Source organism: Bactrocera neohumeralis, unplaced genomic scaffold (assembly GCF_024586455.1).
Source record: "Bactrocera neohumeralis isolate Rockhampton unplaced genomic scaffold, APGP_CSIRO_Bneo_wtdbg2-racon-allhic-juicebox.fasta_v2 cluster11, whole genome shotgun sequence".
In the NCBI taxonomy this organism is placed as follows: domain Eukaryota; kingdom Metazoa; phylum Arthropoda; class Insecta; order Diptera; family Tephritidae; genus Bactrocera; species Bactrocera neohumeralis.
In genome coordinates, this window is record NW_026089624.1 from 12,652,222 (window position 1) to 12,661,263 (window position 9,042).

Sequence of the window (9,042 nt, forward strand, 5' to 3'; positions counted from 1 at the left end):
TACAAAACAGATTTGAACAATTTAACCAAGGTTCTCAGTACTTAAATAAAGTTATTCACGAATCAAAATATTTTAAATTATATTGAGAAATTAACGCCAAACAAACATTCCGATTATTCCCTTTAGAAAGCAGTAAAAAATGCAAGGAAACCTATATTGTCAAATACACCCCTCAGAAAGCCAAACGGATCCTGGGCCAAAAGCGACGAAGAAAAGCGGAAGGTTTTTCAGAGAAACTAACTAAAACGTTTAGTCCCTTTGTGTTCAATGGAACTTTGCCGCAGCTGGAAGGATCGAAATACGTAAGAGAAGTCCAACCAGCATCAATTAAAGAAGTGGAAAATATCATTAAAACTGGATTTAAGCCAAAAAAAGTTCCCGGCTTCGACTTGTTGACTGCTGATGTAATAAAAAATCTAACGCGAAAAGCATTAGAAAAACTTACATCGATAATAAACGCCTTCTTAGATCTCAGATGTGTCCCATTGTTAGGGAAGGTATCTGAAATGATTATGGTACAAAAACCCGGAAAAAGCGCCCAGGAGGCCTCGTCGTATCGTCCAATCTCACTGTTGCCTGTTTTGTCCCACATACTTAAAGTTGTAATTAAAAGTAGACTTCAAAACATAATTAACGAAAAGAGTCTTATAGCCCTGACTAAAGATGGGACAAGGGTAAATACCCAAAAGGTAAATTGAGTATTTAATGTAAATACCAAGGAATTTACCCAAGCGCTTGGGTATTTACCCAAAATGTGGGTATAAATCAGAACAAAGAAAAATTTAAATAAATTAAAGGAATTCAATTTTTTATTATGAATTATTATTATATTTTTTAATAACAAATTAAATATTTTTCAAATTTAATCGTTATCGCTGTCGCTGTCCGTATCCGATAAAAATTCATATCGAGTAGAGTGCGTGATCTCGGCTGAAGTTGAAGGTATATCGTCTTGTGTACATTCTAGTGAAGAATTCATGGAATTTTCAAATTGAGTGGAGTGCGTGCTTTCTGCTGAAGGTGGTAAACTCTTTTTAAAAAGCAAGTTCCAGTTGCACAATATATATGTTATTTTGCCTGCTCTTTGTGTTGTTAAACGGTTCCTTTTTTTGGAATGAATGAAGCTGTGGGTGCTAAAGGAACGTTCAGTATCAGCTGAAGTACAGGGAATTCGAACAACTAATTTGCTTAATTGCGTGCTTCCACAAATTCCTTTCCACCAAGTTACTGGAGAAATTTCATCCAAACAGCTCCAGACAAAAGTTTTTGCCCACAAATCATTCCTGGCCTTGTATTGCTACTATCGCTTCTATGAAAATGTTTCCAAATAGTTTCATTTTTCGGTCTTCCCATCATTTAATATATAATTATTAACACGCGCATTTTATTTCACTTACTAATCGCTGGGAACAAATATTTAAGATGAACCAAATTCTTTTTATCTGGAGTCATGTGTAGAAGTTCACGCAAGTGAGGAAAGTTCTCTGATCGCCATTCACTTGGGAGTGGCCAGAAACGATTCTTTTACATATGACTCAAGCAGCTCACTACTTCCGGTCTTTGACCAAGTATCCTCTGGGTAGCCTAAGAACATCCGTTTGAAAGCGAGCTAAAGTGAGAAGGCGAAACATCCCCTTGTGCGCTGGGTTTGGGAACCGCCACGTAAAAAATTCTACCAATGAAAATTAGCAATCAGCCTCGGATGAGAGACCCCCCTTTTGATGACGACCATGGCAAACGAAATAAGGACAATGAATTGAGGGCATGCACCTGGAATGTCCGGACCCTTAATTGGAAAGGTGCCGCATCTCAGCTGGTTGATGTCCTCGTAAAAATAAAGGCTGACATCACCGCCGTCCAAGAAATGCGATGGACGGGACAAGGACAGAGACGACTAGGTCCTTGTGACATTTAGTACAGTGGCCATATAAAGGAGCGCAAGTTTGGTGTAGGATTCGTGGTGGGAGAGAGACTCCGTCGCCGAGTACTATCATTCACTTCGGTGAATGAACGTCTAGCCACAATCCGCATCAAAGCGAGGTTCTTCAACATATCGCTGATTTGCGCTCACGCCCCGACGGAAGAGGAGAACGATGTGACCAAAGATGCCTTTTATGAGCGCTTGGAGCGCGCTTATGAGAGCTGCTCCCACCACGATGTCAAAATCGTGCTTGGCGACTTTAACGACAGGGTGGGCAAAGAAGGTATCTTTGGCACTACGGTCGGTAAATTCGGCCTCCACGACGAAACTTCCCCAAATGGGTTGAGGCTGATTGACTTCGCCGGGGCCCGAAATATGGTTATCTGTAGTATTAGCTTCCAGCATAAAAAGATTCATCAAGCTACCTGGCTGTCTCCGGATCGAAAAACTACCAACCAGATCGATCATGTTGTGATAGATGGAAGACACGTCTCCAGTGCTTTAGATGTGCGTGCGCTCCGGGGTCCTAACATCGACTCGGATCACTATCTTGTTGCAGCCAAGATTCGCACCCGCCTCTGTGCAGCAAAAAACACACGCCAACAAACACAAGGAAGGTTCGACGTCGAGAAGCTGCAATCACAACAGACAGCCGAACGATTTTCTACTCGGCTTGCACTCCTGCTCTCTGAGAGCACTCGTCAACAACTCGGAAGCTTGATAAACTGGCCGACAGGCCGAAAAAATGCGGCGGCTTACAGAAGGTTTCAAGACCGGAGCATACTCTTGTAGAACCCCCAAAGGTGATCTAGTGACCGATGCCCAGAGCATACTTAAATTATGGAGGGAACACTTCTCCAGCCTGCTGAATGGCAGTGAACGCACAACACCAGGAGAAGGCGAAACCGATTCCCCAATCGATGACGATGGAGCAGACGTTCCATTGCCCGGCCGTGTAGAAGTTCGAATAGCAATCGCCCGCCTGAAGAACAACAAAGCGGCAGGGGCCCGCGGACTGCCGGCCGAGCTATTCAAACACGGCGGCGAAGAACTAATAGGGAGCATGCATGAGCTTCTTTGTAAAATATGGTCGGACGAAAGCATGCCCAACGATTGGAATTTAAGTGTGCTATGCCCAATCCATAAAAAAAGGAGACCCCACAATCTATGCCAACTACCGTGGAATTAGCCTCCTCAACATCGCATATAAGGTTCTATCGAGCGTATTGTGTGAAAGATTAAAGCCCACCGTCAACAAACTGATTGGACCTTATCAGTGTGGCTTCAGACCTGGAAAATCAACAACCGACCAGATATTCACCATGCGCCAAATCTTGGAAAAGACCCGTGAAAGAAGAATCGACACACACCACCTCTTCGTCGATTTCAAAGCTGCCTTCGACAGCACGAAAAGGAGCTGCCTTTATGCCGCGATGTCTGAATTTGGTATCCCCGCAAAACTAATACGGCTGTGTAAGCTGACGTTGAGCAACACGAAAAGCTCCGTCAGGATCGGGAAGGACCTCTCCGAGCCGTTCGATACCAAACGAGGTTTCAGACAAGGCGACTCCCTATCGTGCGACTTCTTCAACCTGCTTCTGGAGAAAATAGTTCGAGCTGCAGAACTAAACAGGGAAGGTACCATCTTTTATAAGAGTGTACAGCTGCTGGCGTATGCCGACGATATTGATATCATCGGCCTCAACACCCGCGCCGTTAGTTCTGCTTTCTCTAGGCTGGACAAGGAAGCACAGAAAATGGGTCTAGCAGTGAACGAGGGCAAAACGAAATATCTCCTGTTATCAAAGAAACAGTCGTCGCACTCGCGACTTGGCTCTCACGTCATTGTTGACAGTCATAACTTCGAAGTTGTAGATAATTTCGTCTATTTAGGAACCAGCATTAACACCACCAACAATGTCAGCCTGGAAATCCAACGCAGGATTGCTCTTGCCAACAGGTGCTACTTCGGACTGAGTAGGCAATGGAAAAGTAAGGTCCTCTCTCGACGAACAAAAGCTAAACTCTATAAGTCGCTCATAATTCCCGTCCTGCTATATGGTGCAGAGGCTTGGGCGATGACAGCAACCGATGAGTCGACGTTACGAGTTTTCGAGAGAAAAATTCTGCGAAAGATTTATGGTTGTTTCCGCATTGGCCACGGCGAATATCGCATTCGATGGAACGATGAGCTGTACGAGATATATGACGACATTGACATAGTTCAGCGAATTAAAAGACAGCGGTTACGCTGGCTAGGTCATGTTGTCCGGATGGATGAAAACACTCCAGCTTTGAAAGTATTCGACGCAGTACCCGCCGGGGGAGGCAGAGGAAGAGGAAGACCTCCACTCCGTTGGAAGGACCGAGTGGAGAAGGACCTGGCTTCGCTTGGAATATCCAATTGGCGCCACGTAGCGAAAAGAAGAAACGACTGGCGCGCTGTTGTTAACTCGGCTATAATCGCGTAAGCGGTGTCAACGGCTATTAAGAAGAAGAAGAAATTCTTTTTATGCACTTGACTCTGGTTGTTGTTGCCATCGCTATCACTCATTACATTGAGTTCACAAAAGCACGCTGATTAGCGGTTCTTATTAAGAATTGTTGTTACTTATGTTCAAAGTAAATTTGAAAATGTTCTCATTTCTGTTACTTTACGTAAAAACCAGTATTTGTTATTCAAATGAGTATTTGCCCTAAATTAGATAAATACCCGGATATGAAAATGGGTATAAATGGGTAAATACCCAGCGTTGGGTAAATACCCAGGTCTAAGCCCATCTCTAGCCCTGACAGACGAGCAAAATTATGCGCCTTAAGCAACGCTAATGCGCATTGCAATTTTATGGTGACAAATGGCAGACTTGTGCTTTTAGACAGCTGATAGTGAAATTTGCTTATGTGTTTAAAAAAAAAAGTGTAATCAAATGATTAAGATAAATTATTAATAGAAATTTTGGTAATTTGGGAAAATCAATATAAGTTTTACGAAAAAATTCGTTTATTATTAACTACGTTAAAAGATAATATAATAATTTAATTAGCAAAATAAAACTGCTTACCTCTGATGCTGCAAACGCAAAGGAGGCGGCAGACTTCAGGCGACATCTGTCAAAAAATAGAAAAAATCGGCCATTTTTGGGCAGTGTTGTCTACTCAAATTTGGTAAATTCAGCTAAATACACGAAATTCTTGTGCATTACAAACTTGCATTAACATGGGTCAAATGCGCAAGTAAATGTAAATCCAATTATTATACCAATTCATCAATTTGGATTTAGATCGAAGCATTCCACAATCGAGCAAATTCATCGAATAATAGATATAATTGAGGATACGATGGGAAAAAAGGAAATTTGCAAGCGATATGCCTATGCCGCCAAACAGCACAATCGCCACATTTGCAGATGTATCTGCATCATTACTACAGATAAAAATGAAATAGAGTCGTCGAACAGAATGCAGTCTTCAATCAACCTAATCGTGGAATGGACACAAACAGCGTTTGAAAAACTACGCTACTCTCGTAGCATTTCATTTTACTCTTGCTACCGCTCTCACTTTGTTGGGAGCCATAGCATAGCCTTAGCATAACAATGTAAAGTATGTGCTCTACTCTGCTCCGAGTTTTGTTAGGTAAAAATCTACAGCTGGAGCGGGAGCAAAAAATTAAATTCTGCGCTATGCTCTGGCGTAGCGGTAGCAAAAAATTGGGAGCGGTAGCACAGCGGAGGTAATGAAAATTTTCATGTGCTACAGCTCCTGCATGTGTTTGTTGTTTGTTGTTTTTTTTTTTTCTTTTTTGCTATTTTCTGTCATTTACAAGAATGGTACAAGTTGGTATATAAAAGAAAGTCGTTTATAACTCAAGAACGGCTGAACCGATTTGGCTTAAAATTGGTGGGGATGTAGCATAGAAGCAGGGTAAGGACATAGGATCTATCTCTTCATGCTAAAATTCAATACAACTCATAAATACAAAAATTATATTTCAAATCATAAGCATTTATTCAAAATTTATGTAAGAATCATTTGAAAATTTTAGTAATTCAAAAATAGAAAGAAATACATAAGTAAAAATTTTCATATCCAAACATGCTTAGTATATGGGTTATACTGATTTTGCTCCTTACCCAGGTAGTTTTTTTTTAAGACGAACCCGTCCGATATACAGTCAAACCTGTATAAGCGAGAGTTCAAGGGAGCACAATTTTATTCTCGCTTATAGAGGTTTCTCACTAACCCGAGTGCGATAAATTAACAACAAATAAAATCTATTGAGAAGAAAACAATACAAAATCAATGATAAGAAGTTCCACGAAATTAAGAATGGGTAATAAAATAGCAGATGTTAAATTTGTTATTTGTTTTGTCATTTGTTACTGTATATATGTATCTTCTATGTATGTATGTATTTTTATTGTAGCTGTAGTTCCTCATATATAATATTCATAAATAAATAAAGCTCGACTGTCGCTTATAGAGGTATAGATAAGTAGCAGTCTCACTTACGGAGGTCTATGAGGCAAAAACGACTCTCTCTTACAGAGGTTTTTGTTTCTCACTATTAGAGGTTTAGGAAGCTTAAATAGACGCGTCCTAGCTATTACTCTCACTTATAGAGTTTTCTCACTAATCCAGTTCTCACTTATCCAGGTTTGACTGTATTTAATATCACAACAAAAAATGGCATTGAAATTTTCATCGTCAAGGCACTGCAGATACTTTGCTGGATTATTGGTCAAGGACGCAAATGCATTCATAACAAACCAAACGCGATATCTAACATAAAGATATAGCGGAATAATTGGAGTGTTGATAAAAAGGTTTATTATAATTTTGGATATACAGAAATCTTTTCGATTCTTTGCAATATACATTGAAGTATGTATATGAGTACAAATATTTTCTGTTATGTCGAAAAGGTCGATTTGCTTTGAGTACTCAATGTGCGATGCCATAAAATACCTCTGATCTACAGGAATTCAAAGATAAAAAATCAGGATTGTAGTGTATTTTCTATGGAAAATTTTTACATGCCTCGGTCCAGTTCTTAATGTTAATATTTAGGGCTAAAATTTTCAGGGAATTTTTTTTTGGGGTATTTCCAAGGAAATTTCGTGACGGTACTGAAAAAAATTAATAGTTCAAAAAAAAAAAAACACCCTAATGTATATAAAAAGGGGGAAAGTATATGTAGTTAAAATTAATTTCGCAAATTCATAAATTCATAGTAATTGAGTATTGTAATACATTTGGAATAGATGATGTTTTTGGTAATATAAAAATGGTAAATATTTTACATAATAAAAAAAAATTTATACTTTATTCAATTATTATCTAATTCACTTTATTAATATATTTCTTAAAATATTTGATTTTAGATTTATAAAGTCACTTGACGCAACAATGTGCCAAAATGATTTGCATAACATTTTTTTGTTTGAATTATTCAATTAATTCAAATATTATGACAGAAAATAGCAAAAAAGGAAAAAAAAAAACAACAAACACATGCGGGAGCTGTAGCACATGAAAATTTTCATTAGCTCCGCTGTGCTACCGCTCCCAATTTTTTGCTACCGCTACGCCAGAGCATAGCGCAGAATTTAATTTTTTGCTCCCGCTCCAGCTATAGTTTTCTACCTAACAAAACTCGGAGCAGAGTAGAGCACATACTTCACATAGCATGGATGGAAAGTTAAAGTGGAAGGAGTCTACACAAAGAAAAGTTGCTGAACTAAAACTAAAATACAACAAAATAAATTGGTTAATCGGCAAGAAATCGCCCCTAACAACAACGCAGATTGAAAAGAACAACGTTTCATGACCTTCTAAGCAAATAACTAATACTATTATAATATTTAGTTTTTAATACAAAGTTTAGTTTTTATAAAAAGCTTCTTAATGGAGCTTTTATTGTTTTACCTTATAAATTATGAAAAATATTGCTTGTTAGTACTTTGTAACTAGTTGCAATTCGAATGAAATAAAAACCCATATCTTTGTTACGTTTCAATAAAAAAAAAAAATATATTAATTTGGAAAATTAACGACGAGTTTTCGGTTGCTAATATTTATTATTTGGATGCCAATATTTAAAAAAAATGACGGACAGTTTCATTTGTTATAATTATCAGTATGTTAGATGTCGTTGTTTGAAAGTAGCAACAGTCCAAATACCATAACTTGTTTCATAATTTTGTAAACAATCTACATCTTACCTGCAGCAATAGATTTATGGCGGAGATGCTTCGAAGCTGACTCTAACCTTTACTACGCAAGACGGAATATCTAAAGCTTACAAAAGGTGTTGAAAACTTCTCATGTATTCAGTGTAATTTCATATTACAATTCGAAACCCACTGGATGTGCATAAAAAGTATTAGAATTCTGAATTATACTTTAATAGCAGAAAGTCAGTTTTAGACAATATTCATTCTTTTGTTTTTTAATAGACAAGCTTTATGTATTTTTTTAACAAATTATAAAGCATAATTAAGTTTATACAGCCGGAATTAACAAACAATATTAATGAAAGTTGCTAAATAGTGTTAACAAAAGCTAAATGTGATATATGAATAACCGGCAGTGTTATTAATCAGTGTTAAAGGGAAATGTTGCATGAGTAACAAATCACGACCAACCAGAAAAGTGTTCCACGACTTAAAAGGGTTTTAATTGCGTCGACAGTTATATTAACAGGGACATAAAAAGCTATCCCTACAAATTTCTGAATAACAAGAACAATATTGCAAATATCGTCTAATCCAAAACTTGTGTCAATGAACAATCAGAGTGATACACAGACTCCAGATCAAAAATGTGAAGTCTTAGTTAATACGTCAAAGATGCACTTTACCAAAAGAGGAATGAAACAGGATAACTTACTTCCACTCAATAATTCGTCTTATCAGATGATTTCTGTCTCTTATAGTAGCGGCGGTTCATCTCCAACGGATTTACCTTCGAATCATGCTAATGTGATTTTTCAAGAGGCGCAACTTCAGAATGGTATTGCAAGTAAATTGACATCGTCCAATGAGGCACGCCGCCAGAGTTTCTTAACTCATAGAGCCAACGATGGAGAAGATCACGTATCACAAGATTCTCAACTCCTT